The sequence below is a fragment of the Phyllostomus hastatus genome, unplaced genomic scaffold (genome assembly GCF_019186645.2).
Source record: "Phyllostomus hastatus isolate PE091 unplaced genomic scaffold, TTU_PhHast_1.1 phas_contig_488, whole genome shotgun sequence".
Classification (NCBI taxonomy): domain Eukaryota; kingdom Metazoa; phylum Chordata; class Mammalia; order Chiroptera; family Phyllostomidae; genus Phyllostomus; species Phyllostomus hastatus.
In genome coordinates, this window is record NW_025333892.1 from 1 (window position 1) to 16486 (window position 16486).

General features: G+C 48.8%; 1 pseudogene; it reads right to left on the reverse strand.

The window, feature by feature from the left end:
• Positions 1-2873: 2873 nt before the first annotated feature.
• On the reverse strand, positions 2874-15643 carry LOC123823288 (annotated as a pseudogene).
• Positions 15644-16486: the final 843 nt, after the last annotated feature.

Sequence of the window (16486 nt, forward strand, 5' to 3'; positions counted from 1 at the left end):
CCAGAAATAGGGGAGGGGCCGAGCTGTATACCCTTGTGTTCCCCTGGCAACATGGGAGTTGCATGCTGGTGCTTGCTGGAGATTGATTTTTAAGAAGGGGCAGGGCCCAGAAACCCAGCCTCCTCCTTTGATCTCCCCTCCTTCCTGCCTTGGGAGGAAGTCCTGGGCCCTGGACCTTAGGGAGTGTAGGAGGGGAGGGGACGAGGCTCCGCCTGTTAGGAGCAGGACCACGGACCCCCAGCTTCAACATTTAAAGCTCATTACAACACAGCACAGTACTGTCAAGGGCAGACCCTCATCCTCCCACACCGAATTGCCCCCACCTCATCAAAGGCCTCGGGGCCCAACATGAGTCCCATGGTGGGGTAGGTGGGTGTAGAGTTGGCCAGTGCCTGGCAAGGGTTGCCAGTGCAAGCCCTTTCAGTGGTGGCAGGAAGAAGACAGTCACTCCAGGAGTAGGAGCCCTGAAGGCACACACTCCAAAAGATCCCTGAAGCTAAACAGTGAGTAGGGACCAACTAATCCATCTATGTTTATGATGCTTTCAGGTGCGAGAAGAGGTTCCTGGCACAACCAAAAACTGAGCTGGAAGAGGGTGACAGGGAGATTTTTCTTAGCGTGACTTAGACAAGACTTAATATGCCTTCTTTAGTTGTACAGATTCTTGTTCTTTGGTTATTTTCCATTCTTGAATTTATGTAGTAGTTGCCATGACAAATATTTAAATAGCCTTTTCTTAATTGTTAAATAAAACATTCCTTTCTTTCCCACCAAACTCTGTCTGCAGTTTTGCCTCATAGGCAGTGAGCAGGAAGACCCACCCCATGGGTTGGGTAACACTACCACACTCTACCACACACATGCACCAGAGCTTAGGATCAGGGGAGGCAGCAGGGTGTGCTAGAGAGCTGGAAGCATGAAGTGGACTCATTTCTGGTGCTCAGCCTCTGTTCTCCCCTCCCACATGGAGCCTCCCCTTTCCCTCAGGCTCCAGACCTGTCAGCTCTGTTTCTCAGCAACACAAGCCCTCAAACAGAGTCAATACTACCTATAGAGCCTTGGTCAAAAGGGCCCAGAATCAGGAGCTCACTCAGGCTCCTCCCTGATGAGCATCTTGGCAGGTTCCTTCTCTTAATGTTGAAGAGGGATAATGGCCTCCTCCAACGCTGCCTCACAGGCCTTCTGAAAGTCCAAAAAGGAGACTTGGGTGCAACCCATGGGCCAAAATTATTCATGACCACTGGACTCAGTTCCCAGGTAAGAGCTGTTGAACCAATTTCTTCACTTGTGCAGAGAGGTCTATCCAGGGCCAGGACACAGGGGAATGTTGGTGTCATGGTGAACACTCTGACTAAGGTTTCCAAATTCCAGACTTAGGTGGGGAGTGAGTTCTAGGTCTTAACAGGATTTTGTAGGAGTGAGCAGGGGCCCAGGGCCAAGCTTCCAGTGCCATGGAATCCATAGGATGAAGGATGTGTCTGCAGGTGGTCCTTCCTCAAAGAAACATAGAAATATCCCCATGTCCCAGGCCTGAATTCTCCCCTCTTCCCTTTCCCTTGGTGTCAGCTGGTCTCTCTCCATGCTGTCTCATTCCCGGATTGCATCTCACTACTGGTGTTAGACCTTTGTCAGGGACCACTCTGTGTGGTTCCCAAGACTGTAGCCATGCAAGAGCAAGCCCTGCAAGAGGCTAGAAAGGTTCCCTGGAAAACCAGGTAAAAACACACATGGCAAACATGATGCCACTCTAACACGAAGGGTTTCCATGGGTTTAGGCCTGGTAAATACATTGTATCCTTTGAAGCTTGTTCTACTTTGCATAGCCCTGTAGATACAAACCAGATGTCTAAGTTCAAGGCATAAGGAGTTAACTCCTTATCTCATGAAATATCTCTTAAAGACCCTCTGGTGTCAGCATGACTACAGACCCTGACCTATGAAAGATCTCTCTGTTCTTTCAATTGTTACCTATAGATAATACCTGTTTTTGTCTGACTATAGCCTTTTGACATTGATTCATGAGTTATCCATGTATGCTGTATATACCCTACACATACCATTCCCAATAAAAAGCCTTTTGGGAAAAGGACTCCGAGCATTCTCCACTAGAGGGAATCGCCACCCTCTTTCCTGCTGAACAGCAAGATTGTGTCCGGGATGACTTATTCACCATCCAAGGCAGATGGGAGGATTCTGCAAACTGCAATTCCTCCCAGACCTTGAACCCTATTGGTATATGTACCCATCAAAGAGATGCTGCAGAGATGACTGGGGAAGGACCTCTGATTCATCATATATACCTCAGCTGAAATTTGCCCCCAAACTCCTTCTTTATATCTCATACTGCACCCTGCCTCAAGGCCTGATTCAGGCACCACCCTTCCCTAAAGCTCCCCTCTAGTGTCATTCTGCCACTTTCACCAGCCAAATTCCATACACCCAGGGCACCGGGTGACTCTGACACAGACATGGATGATGGCAGTAGAGCCACAGAGTCCCATCTCAGGAGGGTAGAAATAATACCTGAGAGTTCATATTCTATATTCCTTCACCTTGACAGTGGTTACCTGGGTGTGTACTTTAGAAATTCATGGTTTTGTACACTTTTGCTTTAGGCAAATATTCCTTATGCTATTTTCCAAACACATATGCAAAGTTAAAGAAAGACACCCATCTTAGTGAAGGGCCAACCCTCAAAGCCACCCCTCTGTCATGTGGACTGGGCAAGTGCCTGATCATAACCAGGAATCCCAAGAAACAGCTTCCATTGTCTTCACTGTATCACTGAGACTGGAATGTAAGTTTCTTTTACATTTTAGAAAGATTGTCTATTACAAAAGGAAAAGGAGGAGACTAGAAGCAAGTGGGTTCTCCCATGTGTTTTCTGAGTGAATGAGTCAGCTCTAGAATACATGCACAGTAAGCATTCACAGACACACCTGTTCTCTGGACCATCCTCGAAGTGACTGTATAAGGGATGCTGACTCCCCTTCTATCATACAAGCCTCCCAAGGACAGGGAGCCACAGCTGCTCCACAGCCCAGCCTGGAGGGGGCTGTGCCCCAGGACAGGCCACAGCCTGGGCTGTCTGGGGCTTTACTCTTGGCAGAGCAAATTCCCAGAGCCTGGGCCCAGTGGGCTCAGGTGAAGGTGGATGCCATTCTTGGAACGCAGGACCAGCTGGGGGCAGCTTGATAGGTGGCCGCAAGGGGTCCAGGGTGAACTCAAAGTGGAGCAGGCAGAGAGCTGTGACCACCTTCATCTCATTCATGGCAAACTGCTGCCCAATGCAGTTTCTGCAGTGAGCAACACAAAGAGGCATCAGGAATGGGGTGTCTGAAGTGGTGAAATCCAGTGTTCTCAGTGGCCAACAAAAATCAATAACTATTTTTGCATGACTAATTGGCTAATCAATTGATTGCTCTGGGCTTAAGAAACAGATCATAGGGTAGGGTCCTAGACTACTGGTAAGTAGATTCCCATTGAGGATTCTGGCTTGGGGGTCCCTCTTGCAATGACTCAGACACACCTTCCCCTGCTGGGGACATGAATGTGCTAATGGAAAGAAGAAAGTCCTTAGAACTTACCTTGTCTTAGAATCACCACAACCCAGCATGGCCCCCCTCATCACAGAGTTCCCCAAAGTGATGATTCCCCCCACAACAGACTCCACCCCACCTCCCCAGACATCAGGGACTGGAAATGTGGGGCTTCTCCTTACCTGGGCCCAGCAGAGAAGGGTATGAAGGCAAAGGGGTGGCATCCTGCCACATTCTCAGGAGAAAAGCGCAAGGGGTCAAAGACCTGAAGGACAGGCCAGGCTTAAATACATGCTAGGTCCAGAGGTAGGGTGACTCCTCACAGCCTCCCTTCCCCTCTGACCACCAGGCCCAGGAATGGGATACCTCAGGGTCAGGCCACACAGCACTGTTCCTATGGAGAGCATAGATGTGCAGAGAGATCAGGCTGCCTGTGGGCAGAGCAGAGGGAAGGTGACCAGGTGGTCCTGGGCAACCAGGCCCACCTCCTCACAGGGCCAGGATCCCATCGTGTATGCCTAACTAGACACCAGCCTCTGCCTCAGCACTGATAGTGACAGAAGGTTCGTGACAACCCTCAACACATCAAGTGCTTTTGATCATCATCATGCCTACTCCCCATAGGCCAGCACTGGGCACAGCACCTGACACAGACATTTGTGAAATGGAACAGAAAGGGACTGAACCTACCCCCACCACAAGGCAGGACATGCAAGGACCATTACACGCTTTCGGGTCTCAATGAACTGACTCTCAAGGCAAGTTATTCATAGCATTCTGCTATCAATAGTGACAGCTACCAGTCTCTGCTTACAGACCATGTGCCCAGACCTGACCTTTCTTTATGAAGCCCCAAAATGGAGTTCTACAGGTTGGCACTGCACACATCATAGTCTTTGTGAATGATGCCCCCCCCCCTGAAGTTGTTCAGGGAACAACTTTCATGGTTATACAGGAAAGTCCTGATGATTTACTCCTGGCAGCAACCTTGTAAGGCAGGTCTCTCCTCAGACCCATTTTAGAGATGAGGAAAAAGAATTTAGGGGTAGAGGGGTTTACCCATATTATAGAGCCAGGATTGGACCCAGGCCAGCACAAAGCATGAGTTCTTTGCCATGAGTGCAAAAATTCAGCCAAAGGCACAGAGAGTGGCAGGGAAGCATCCTGAAAGACCCAGGTGTCAGCCCCAAATGCACCACCCTCTCCCACCTGCAGGTAGAGTGCGGCCATCCACAAAGGTGACAGGCTTGCTGAGCTGGCAGGACACCTGAGGCACAGGTGGGTAGAGGCGGAGGCTCTCCTTGATGCACATGGTAAAGTAGGTCATCTTGGCCAGATCATCCCTGCCAGTAACACAACCAGACTTTTCTGAAGATGGGCTGCAATGGGGTCCTGTGGGAAGACAGCCTCCAGCCCCATCTTCCTCTTCACCACCATGACACACCTAAGGCTCAGAGGAACACAATTGAGCCAAGTGTTCAGGACAGACTCAACATAAGGTAGCCACCCGAATCAGGGACTCTGACTCCACTTTTCTCCATCCTTCCCTCATCCTCACTGCTAGGAAGGGAAATCATAGGACCCTAGAGGAGCGAGTGCACCGAGTCATCAGAAACAAGGTCATTCTTGTGTCTCTGCAAGCCTCACAGAAGCCCTGCAAGAGACAGTCCCTTAGGTTCTGCTCATTTTCCCCTGTTAAGCTGGAATGGAAAGGAACAGAGGCTAATAGTGATTGCTGAATGCAGTAATGAATGCATTAATAATGACAAGCTCAGGTAAATATATATATCTGTATCTCTGCTGCCATTTGCCACTAGGAAGCTCAGACCCAAATGTGAGATCCAACTATAACTACTAGGCAACACCTTATTCCATAGCCCCTAGGTTTTCTGCCCAGTACTTTTTTTTTCGCTTGTGCTTTGTTGTTTTATTGAATCCATCAAGTTGCTTCAAGTTCTAGGTAACTTGACAACAGACAACATGGGCACAACCTTTGCCCAGAGCTGAGCAGGACAGCCTCGGCTACCCACAGCCTCACTCACCACTGGAAAGAGTCCCTGTCCTCCAGGATCTGACAGACCTCCTCCCGGCAATGTTGCTGGTGCTCCGGGTACAGGGCCATGCAGTAGAGGAACCAGGAGATGCCACTGGTGGTGGTGTCATGTCCTGCAAACATGAATGTGTCCACCTCAGCCCGGAGGTCTCTGTCAGACAGCTTGAACCCACTTTCATCCTGGGTTAGGGTAGACATAATGGAGCAAGTCAAGGCCTTCCGGGTAGGGACCAAAAAGTGCTCATAACAGCAATTGTAAAATGAAGGTCCAAGGGAGGTAGAGAAAGCTCTGTGTCAGATGGGAGGTTAGGACCTTCCCCCAGATTCCTATCTAATCTCCCAAACTCAGCCTGCATGACTCTTACTCCAGGAACTCTTCCCTGATCCTCTGAGCAAGTGACCTGTGACATTAACCAGGATAGACTCTGGATTCTGCTCATTTGTTACACAAACTGCCCCCAGACACAGGGAGAAATTTTGTCAGAATCCACCTCCTGTCCTGTCCACTAGACTGTAAGCATCTGGAGGGAAGTGCCAGGTCTTTCTCCCCGCCTGCATCCCTACCGGAGGAACTAACCCAGCATATGGCTCTATGAGTCAATGGACTGTGTGACTAAATGAATTAATAAATGAATGAATGAATGAAGTCTATGATTCTAAAATTTAGGTCACTGAGACTCTTCAGAGTCTTAGACATCTGGAATTGCCCTATGGGCCATCTGGCTTATTACTAGGATTCCTGCTATTATCTCTCCCCACAGCCACAGCCAGCCAAGCCCTGCACCATCCTACCCATGAGCCTTTGCTGTTGTGTCATGGACAAAGAACAGGCCATATTTGCTGGAGAAACAAGAAGAAAATGGCTAAACACCCTGCTACTGTGCAGTGCTCCCTGACCCTGAGGGTGGCCTGAACACCCCAATAAACCAGTTCACAGGAAGAGGTGGGCAAGTATGCACTCACCCGAGCCCCAAGGAGAATGTCCAGGAAATCCATGTGCCTCCGTTTCTGGATCTTCTCCTGTTCTTTCTCGTCTTGCAGGGCTGCCTTCCATTCCTGGATGACTTGGTCTAGACCAGGAATACTGTGTGTCACTGCCCAGGGACCCAACCTCTGCCCACAAGGGAACAGAAGTTCTATAATGACAGTGTCCCAGACTGGGCCAAAGGAGTGACATTAGAGCTCTGACTTCCTTTGGGTGGTCCGTGTGGAAAAAGCCTACCTGTGTGGTCATGGGCCACCTGGCAAGCCCTCAGGAAGCGGTGGCCATGTGCAGTAAGCCTGTAGATGAAGTCATTATGGTACTGGAAGGACTCGACACGCTGCTGCATCAGCAGAGTGAGATCCTTGACTGCCTCATAGTAGTTACTGTTCCTGCACAGAGATGGAGGGGGAGGGGCACTCAGACCCTGACCCACAGCACAGCCCCTCGCTGCTTCATTCCAGGAATCCCACCCCCAAGTCAATGCTTTCTCCTTTCCTCTCTCTGCCATTAAGCAAGAATCTGTCTCCCCACCTTGGGCAAGTCCTGCTCCCTCCAGTAGGGGTTCCCTAGGGCAAGACCCTGTCTCCTTTCAGACCAGGGCCCAGGAGTCCTTCCAAGTCTCCCTTCTGAGCTGGCCTGGGTTGAGACAACCATCAGCCCCAAGTGCCCTCTGACCTGTGGCTCAGGCCGCTGTGTACTTTGCCAAAGGTGCACTTTATGAGTGTGTCCAGCGCCATGTGGCCCACATTGCCAAAGATGTCAAAGCTCTTATTCTCACAAGCCTTTTCCTCCCATTTTTCCTGGAGCCCAGAGAGGGTGAATAATGTAGTGTGGTCACAAGGCTGCCTGTTCCAGGCACCAAGACCCTGGCCTGCTCTCTGTCTTGCTGAACTATGGGGGTGGGGGGCAGTCAGGGCTTTAGGCTCAGAAGGCAGGAACAGGAGGCAGGTTTTCGACAACATGCCCAGACACTATTTCTGTGGCAGGGTGCCTGTATATAAAGGAATTGATGGGCCAAGAGGTAGTGAGCTGCCCAGCACACTGTGTGTGTAAGTCAGGCCTGCAGTAATGCAGCAGTGGAGTGCCCTGCAAGGGCAAATACCACCCTGAATAAACTGTGGAGATTATCTGGGCCAGAGATGTGGAGCCTGACCCTGACCCCTGGCATCCCTTTTAGAGGAAGAGTTGCCAATGGCATTGTTTTGGCAGCTGTTGTAGATAGTGAGGAGAAACTTTTTAGACAAGAATGGCCTTATAGTCCCAAATATAGGCATCCCTCAAATCTGCTCCAGTAGGAGACTTATTGGGTCTCACAGAGGTCCATTTTTCTGTGGGGAATGCCTGGGTCTCCTGGGGCAGACGAGGGCCAGGGATGTCTGGCCACTTGGAGCTCCACACCTACTCAGTTCCCAGTAGGCAGCAGGTGTCAGGTATAGCAAGGCTTGGCATTGCTATGGGAAGGAACGACATCAAGGCCTCACAGATTCCCCTTAGTGTCCTCCCCCAGGGAAAGCTGTGCTCAGAGGGGCTGTCTGGCAGCCACCGTCTCCAAAATCTTGGGACAGGGAGCTCACAAGCATGGCATTTGTGGATTCAGCAAACAGCGTGAGGTAGGGGTTCAGCACATCATAATGGAAGCCAGGTGTGAGCAGTTTGTGGTGCTGGAACCACTTCTGCCTCTGGAGGACCAGCAGGCCTTTCCCTGGGGAAAGGATGGGAGAGGGAGGGCTAGTCAGTGCACACAACCTACCCCTTCTCTGGCAGTCCAGGGCTAAGCAGGCCCATCCCACCCAACCTTACCCTGGTCCTCCCCACCCAACCTCAATCCCGACCTACCTCTACCTTCCAGCCACACAGCCTCCGGTGACACCAGCCTTGGGCCCATGACCATACCCTTCCTCAAGCCCTTTCCCTGGGCAGCACCACCTGTAATATCTCCTAGGATCAACTCTATAGCCAACTCCTCCAAGAAGCTATTCCTCACACACACACATTTCCCACACCCCTTGCCCTACCTGTCCTGGGTTAAAGACACACCCAGTAGGAGAAGGTACCAGGGCCCCACTTCCTTGGATAACTGACTGAGTGGAAACAGGCCAGGGAGGGATCCTATCACCCAGAACCAGGAGCACGGAGGGTGACCACTCACCAATCCATGGGAGGAAAAAAGTCATACACATCTGAGGCCTTAGGTTCTGTAGAAGACAGAGGGGATTAGATTCAGCCACACTTGGGAGATTTCCGAAAAAGGCTCATTGATCAATAAGATGAGAATCTTAGTTGCCCAGATGTAGGTTGCAGGCCAAGACTCCTACCCACATGGTAGCATGATCTCTCAGTAAGTCCTGCCCCCTGCCAAGAATGCTTACCCCCTCGGCTGTACACGGCTTTTGCATATTCAGGCTCATAGATGTTCAGGAAGCCAAGGAACTGTCCATACCAGAGTGGGTGGGCGTAGGGGAACTCATGGGCCCAGGACACTATCTTGTCCAAGCTCCTTGTCTGCTGGATCTGTAATGGTGACAGAAGGCCCAGTCACTCAGAAACCCAGCATTACCTGCCACAGTGTGTCCCTCAGCCTTCCCTCGAAGGCCCAGGGAGTATATATCCCTCCTCCTATACCCCATTCCCAGCCTGTCACCCAATCCTATCCATCTTTCGTTCAGTCCCCTCTCCAGCCACAGAGCCACTGCTTTCCACCCAAACCACTCTCTTATTGTGTTTGGTTTCACACAACAACCCCAATGTGTCCAACCTATGGCCATCTAGTGCCTGCCACTAACACTCTATCTACATTGCCTCCAGAAAGAGATTTCTTTACAGCATTAAAGCTTTTCATTAGGATGATAATCCCAGCTTCTTGTTTAAAAGGGAAACCACCATGATTCCATCCTGTTAAGTCATTTGACACAATTTTATTGAGGACCTACTAAGTGCAAGGCATTGTCTAGATGTCTCAAGAGAATGAGACAGACATGGTCCTATCCTTTCATTCTATGGGGAAGGCTGATAAGACACATACACGGTTAAGTAAAGTCATTGAGACCATAGTAAGTTCTAAGAAGGAAATAAACACCAGGCTACAAAAGAGACTAACAGGGGGACTTGCTTGAATAACAGCAGGCCATGTGGCTTCTTGTTGGAGATGACATTTAAGGTGAAACCTGAAGTATGATAAGAGGCTGGGCATGTGAAGAGAAAGGGAAGGAAGTTCCAAGTTGAGGCAACAGTAAGTACAGAGGTTCTGGGATGGGGAAAAGTGTGGGGTCTTCCAGCAGCTGCCTCGTGGTGAGACAGTGGCCTGAGTTGAGGTTGGAGAGATCACTCCAAGGCTGGTGTGTGCCCTCTGGGAGTTTTTCTAACCACACCTACACACCTGGAGGTGTTCATATAAAAATATAGTACACTATAAATACCTTTTCAAACCTGCCTTTAAAAAAATTAACGTATCTTGTCTTACTTTCAAACTAGTGCATTTAACTGTCTGTCAATATTTTTTAACAATTACATACTATTCCACTATGTGTACGTATCATTACGTATTTTACCCATTTTTTTCTATTTTGGCAGGGTCTTCAGACCTTTCAGTGACTCTCCCATTTGTCTCAGAATGAAGTCTGAACTTTGTCACTTGCAGGAAGCACAACTAACACTTATTAAGTGCTTGCTTTGTGCCAGGCCTTCTTCTTGGCACCTTACATCTTGACCTCATCCAATGGTTACAGTAACTCTATGAAGCCCCTTTTGAGGGAAGAGGACCCTAAACTACAGAGATCTGAAGTTCCTATCTAGGGCCTACACAGCTTGTAAGGGAGGTTGGATGGGAACCATGAAAAATGACTGCATGGCCAGCAACCTTCAGAGTTTGACAACCTGGTTCGAATACACATTTCCCTTGTTGTTTAGATGCATGAACCTGGGCAAGTTCTTTAGGCTCTCTGAATCTTACTCACCTAGTCTGTAAAATGGGGGAGATAATACTTAGCTGACAGTATTGCTTCAGCATTAGAGAAATCATTCAGGGTGTGTGTGTTACTAGGTTTGTCAGGTGGCATTCAAGGCCCTTAAGGGTTAAAATATGCATTGAAGGACCTAGAGCAGAATTCTGCACAAGCTGAGCCCTTGACCAGTAGTTCCCTTCCCTTCAAACCCACCTCTCCCCAAATTCATCCTCCACACCTCCTCCTTGCATCTCCTGACACATCCTACTCCCAAATGCACCCAGCTACACTGAAGAATGTGCTCTGAACATGCCCTAAGATACTTCCACCTATGGGTAAAGAATTAACCAAAACTTCTTCCCTGTCACATGGAAGCTGACCTTGGCTTATACTCTCTAACTTTGTTTTATTGGACACTTGATACCTGTAAGATGTCAATGGTGTTGCTAGGCAACGTGGCTATAACAAAAAATGAGCTCAGGTTGGTAAATAACATCTGGACTAGGAAGAACCATGAGTGAACAATAAACACTTGATGGAAACACAGGTTTTTGTTTTCCTGAATGTAAGGCATGGCTCTTGCAGGAACCCTGGGATAGTCAGTGAGAGTCTGTGGGACTCAGGGAGTCTAAGACAAGGTGGACACACACACTCCAATGTGGGTCTCATTTCCCTGCCCCTGGTCAGTCCCTTAGGAGCAGGTGGATGTCTGATGGCTGATGTGGATGTTGTGAGGAATGCCTGAAGTGCCCTTGCTGGCAAGCTGCCCATATCCTTGGAGATGTCTGATGCTAACTGTGTCTATGGCAGTTTTATGTGTGTGAATGTCTGAAACTAAGAAGATCTCCTGGCATGTGGCATCATGTCTGTGCCTTTGCTGATACCATTCCTTGCTCCACATATACCCTATAGCTGAGTACTGCCTCTTCCTCGACATCCAGCCTGAATGCCCCACTCCAGGAACCTCTCTATCCTCGACTGGGTGAAATCTGCCTCCTTTGGGCTTCTCCAGCATTGCTAGTACCTTACCCATGCTCTGCTTGGTGTTATAATTGCTTGCTTACATGACCAAAAGTATTAATAATGTTAATATTGGCATTCATTGAGCATTTAATGTGGTCAGCCACTGCACTAATCTTGATAAATGAATTCTTTCATTTAATCCTCAGAAAATCCTACAAGACAGATACTATCAAAATTCCTACTTCATAGATGAGGCAGGAAAGCTCTATCACATGGTTGGTTAGTAATAGAAGTGGGATTCACACCTAGGACCCCAGACTCTGCTCTGGGCTGTGAGTTCCAAGTGCACAGATCACATCTGTGGCATGTCCAGGTCACTGTGGAGCTCAGCACTGGGCCTCAGCAACAGTATATACTTGATAAAGTGTGTGTGGAACAAATGAACTGAGTAGAGGAAATGAAAAAGATGAAAACAAGAAAGGAGGAGAGACAGCACAGAAAGCATCTGGCTAATGTAAACACTGGCCAGGGTTAGTCAGTCTCATGAGGAACAAGACTGAAGTCTTGCTCAAACAGCACTGCAGATGTTTATTTGTTTTTCCCAGCTGGCTTTAAATGCCTGCACTGGCTAATCCACATTTGCTACTTTTTTCTACATTCTCTTTTTTTAAAATATTAGATTTATTTATGTTAGAGAGAGGGGAAAGGAGGGAGAAAGAGAAAAAGAAACACATTGATATGAGGGAGAAGCATGGATTTGTTGCCTATCATGTGCACCTCAACAGGGGCCTGGCCCCAATCCAGGCAGGTGCCCTGTCCGGGAATGGAACAGTCAACCTTTTGCTTTGTGGGATGGCACCCAACCAACTCAGCCTCACCAGTCAGGGCTGCATTCTATCTCTTGACATAGGAAATGGAAGGGAACAGATATGTATTCATTATCTCTTATGTATCAGGTATAATGTAAGTAAATACACAGATTGCCTCATGCAGAATGGATAATTACTCCCATTTTACAGATGAGAAAACTGAGGTTCAGATGAGAACTGATTTGCCTGTTGCTTGTAGGTTAGTACTGCTCTGAGTCAGGTGAGAACCCCCACATTTCCTACTGCACAGTGAAGTCTCTCAGAGCTGCTGTGTTCAGCTGTATAAATTGTGCACCTCACAGTCCCAGGGTTTTGAGGTCTGTGCAAGTGCTTGCCCTGCTGTTCCATCATGGAAGGTTCCCTTGCATGGTCCTCACCCTCTCAACTAATCCATATGTCTTCTAGGAAACCACCTTTAGAAGGATACTGAGCATTTGATAACATCTGACCCAAGCTACTTTCCCAAAAGCCCTGGACACTGGGCTTGGTCACTTTGGTCCCCAGACAACCATCTTTTGCTTTCCCTGGGGCTCTTCTCCTTCCAGGCCCTCAGTAGGGTCCACTGAAATCTCCCCATTGATCTTTTCACTCATTGCCTTGAAATTACCATCCTGAGTTTAACCTGGGGCTGGGGTAAGGGCACTATAAGTGTTCTCACTGCCCTGATACACACAATGTCAAAATGTTTATCACTACACAAAACGATAAACATCCTTTCCATCTACCAGTTAAGAGGGGCCTTCTGCTGTCCTTGACCCCTTATCTTCCTCCCTGCTGATTGGCATTCCTAGAAGTACCCCCATCATCCTGAGTGTCTCTTATTTTTGCATCTGACCTCCTGGGTTTTCCTCACCAACTTAATTTCTAATCACCATGACTTCTGGTCTCCTCTCCATCCCTCCCAAGTCCAGGAAGCCCAGCTGGACAGGGGCAAGGAGAGGTTTAAGTCACAGAGAAGCCAGACTCACAGGATCTCAAAGGTACAAGGACCTCTGGGCTGACCTGGTTCATCTCAGCCCACTCCCTTCCTCCTCAGCCATGAGTGTACCCCTCTTTGGCATCCCCACCCAGGACAGGAGTCCCTGACCTCATGCTGACCATGTGCACAGCTTGATCCAGCCCCTGCCTCCCCATGCCCAGCTTTCTCCTATGTGGCCTTGATTGTCCCAGGAGCCTGGTAGGAGTGAGGAGGGTTCTCAGCACCTGACCCCACTACTGGAACTGCAGTCCCATTCAAAGCCCTAGTGTGTCCTCTGTCTGGGGGTTCACATGACTGTCTGGCCACCTCTTCTAAATTACACAACTGTTCCTCAGGAAACCTTAGTAGTGCCAGAGTTCATTGACCCCTCCATGCCCTTCCTGATGCCAAGAGCCTCCACATACTTGTGTTGGAGGCAATAAGCAGAGCTAAGCCATGTTCTAGGCCTTCCACATACTCTCAAAGTGGGTCATAGTGGGTGGAAGGAGAGTGGGAAGGTAGAATTTGGGGATGAAAAAGAGCAAACTCTGATGTGAGGGTAGGGAAGCAAGGTGCCCATCCTAGAAAACCCAGCTTCACTGGAGGAGGAGAAAGTGGAGGGGCTGTGAGAGAAGAGAGATTCAAAGTCTCCCAAATGCCTCTCATACCACCATTAGGGTCCGGCCTCAACTCTCCCATCACCTCCTTCTGTACTTAGCAAAGCCTCTCCCAAACCTCTCCTGGTTCCACCACTTGTCCTCTCCATCACTTTTTCTCCTCTATCAATACCCCTCCATACTCTTCACCATCCACTGCTCATTCAGTGATGCCTACTGTGTGCCAGGCTTTGTGCTAGACCCTGAGGGTACAGGGTTAAATCAGATCAGATCTCTATGCTCTAGGGGTCATGGTCAATATTGGGAAAGATGAACAAATAAACAAAAATGACACCCCCCCCCCATGAAATAAGTGCTGAGATACAGAGTAAGAGGCTGATGCGAACTCCTGGTTAGGCACCCAACCCAGCTCAGGGCAGAGAAGGCTCTGGTCTCAGGTTTCCGCTCTACACAGTAAGCTTCTTGAGAGTAGGGCCTGGGTCTGATTCATCTTCCTGATACATCCTTTCCTTTTCTGGGTGTCTCCAAGGTGCACATAGGTTTCTTTGCCTTCTTGAGAAAAGAGTTTATGTGCGGGCAAGAATAAGCCTGGGCAATCCTCATCTGAAGGTGAAGTTCATTTCCAGCATCAATCATGGAGGAGAAGCAATTCCCCAGACTGTGAGTCAGGGAAGGTACTCAGGAGGTACAAGTAATTATGTCTCTCTCTGAGCCTTAATCTCTGGCATCTATACCTGGGCTCCCAAACCTGGCTGCTGCAAAGCAATACTGTCATAGAAGTTTTTTAATTCAGGCTTCTACTTGCAATATGCTAAGTAGTATCTCTAGGGGCTTTGGGCCAAGGAATCTACTCTCTCTGGTTTAGATCAGAAACTTCTGGTCTAGATTCCCATGAAGATAGGGAGCTAAGAGGTGTTCCTGACAAAGGATGTGAAGGAGATCTATCCATCCTCAGGTGAGTGAGCACAGTAAGTGAGGATTTGAACCCAAGAAGATGCCACAGGTCCTGAGCCAGACCTTAGGCATGGCCAGGAAAACCCCCACCTTTGGGGGACACCAATGGCTTAGATAGCCTGGGTGGTCTTTGGTGACAGCACTCATCTTTGCCTTCACTTTCATTTTCTGCTTTAAAATGTAATTGTTACATTGGACAGAACAAAGAGAAAGCTAATTAAGCTTTAAACAAGATTGAATAATTTTATCTGACTGTCCAAGAATTTTTGCTCTGATTCTAATTCCAAGCCCTTAGCAAAGTCTTTGTCTGAACCTTGGACATCAAAACAATAGGAAGGAGTCTGTGGCCTGCTTGGGCACCAACTTTAAAGTGCCCCATCCCAGGCCAGCTCAGAAGGTGGATTGAGGGGGAGATCAGGTGGCGAAGCTGAATGAAAACCATGGCACCCAGGATATCAGTTCTGTGCCCTGCTAGGAGACTTACTAGGGTCTCCTTCCTTGGCCCCCAAGAGACTGGGATTGATTCTCTGAAGAAGCCATTTTCTTCCTCCATTCCTCCCCTTTCATACCACCCTGCCACATACCTCGAGGGCATGACCAAAGAGCCAGTGGGTGGGGGGCCCCGGGAAGCTGTCCACAGCCCTGGTGAGAAATTGTCTCCACATCAGCAGACCAATGAGCTTGAGGAAGCCTAAGACCATGATCAGTCCAGAAGCCCATAGACCCAGGCGAGAGAGGCTCAGGGAGAACAAGACAGGCCCCATGGCTGGAGTTGCAGCCACCTAAGCTCCTCCTGCTGCTTTCTGGCTCACTTATACTCTACATGCTGGCACCTTGCCTGATCCTGTCCCCAGACAAACCAGCAGCAGCAACACAGAGTGGGCAGAGCTTCATAAGGCAGAAAGAGCAGCCCCAAATGTCACAGACAACAGCAGAGACAGCCTGGCTCACTCATCTCAACACAGCTGGAGAGAAACCAGGTGTTGGGCTTCTAGGAAATCAGAAAATGGGTATCATGCCTTGGTTCCTTGGAGGAGCAAACACAGGCAATCCTTGGTATAATCACTAAAATAACAAGTGTCTTTTCATATAAGCACTTTGTTGTTGTTCAGGAGGCTTCTACACATTGTCTCATTTAACCCAAACTAAGTGGTCATAGATACTCACTTTATACTATGTTCCAGATAATGAAACTGAGGCTCAGCTTTGCCTGAGCTTTCCACTTTCCCTTTCAATATAGGCCACTGGGAGGCTTCCACTTATACCAGGTACATGATACTTTGAGTCCTTTTTTGAGAGGCACTGTCAGGGACAAGGTTCTAGCCTCAGAAAGGACAGCCTGGGTCAGAAAAGGGCCAACTTCACCCTAAGACAATAGTACAAACTTGAACTAAAGTACATACAACACTACTTTCAGGGAGATGAGGAGAATCTGATCTGACTGAATCAAATTCAGTCCCTCCTGGACTGATGGAACAAGCCACTTGGGCTCAGAGAAGGTCAGTGAATTATCCAAAGCCTCATAGCAAGGCAGGTGTATCCCTTAGTTGCCCAGCCCACATTCTGTTAAAGAGCAAGGATTACCCAGGCTTCAGCCTTGCCTGGGG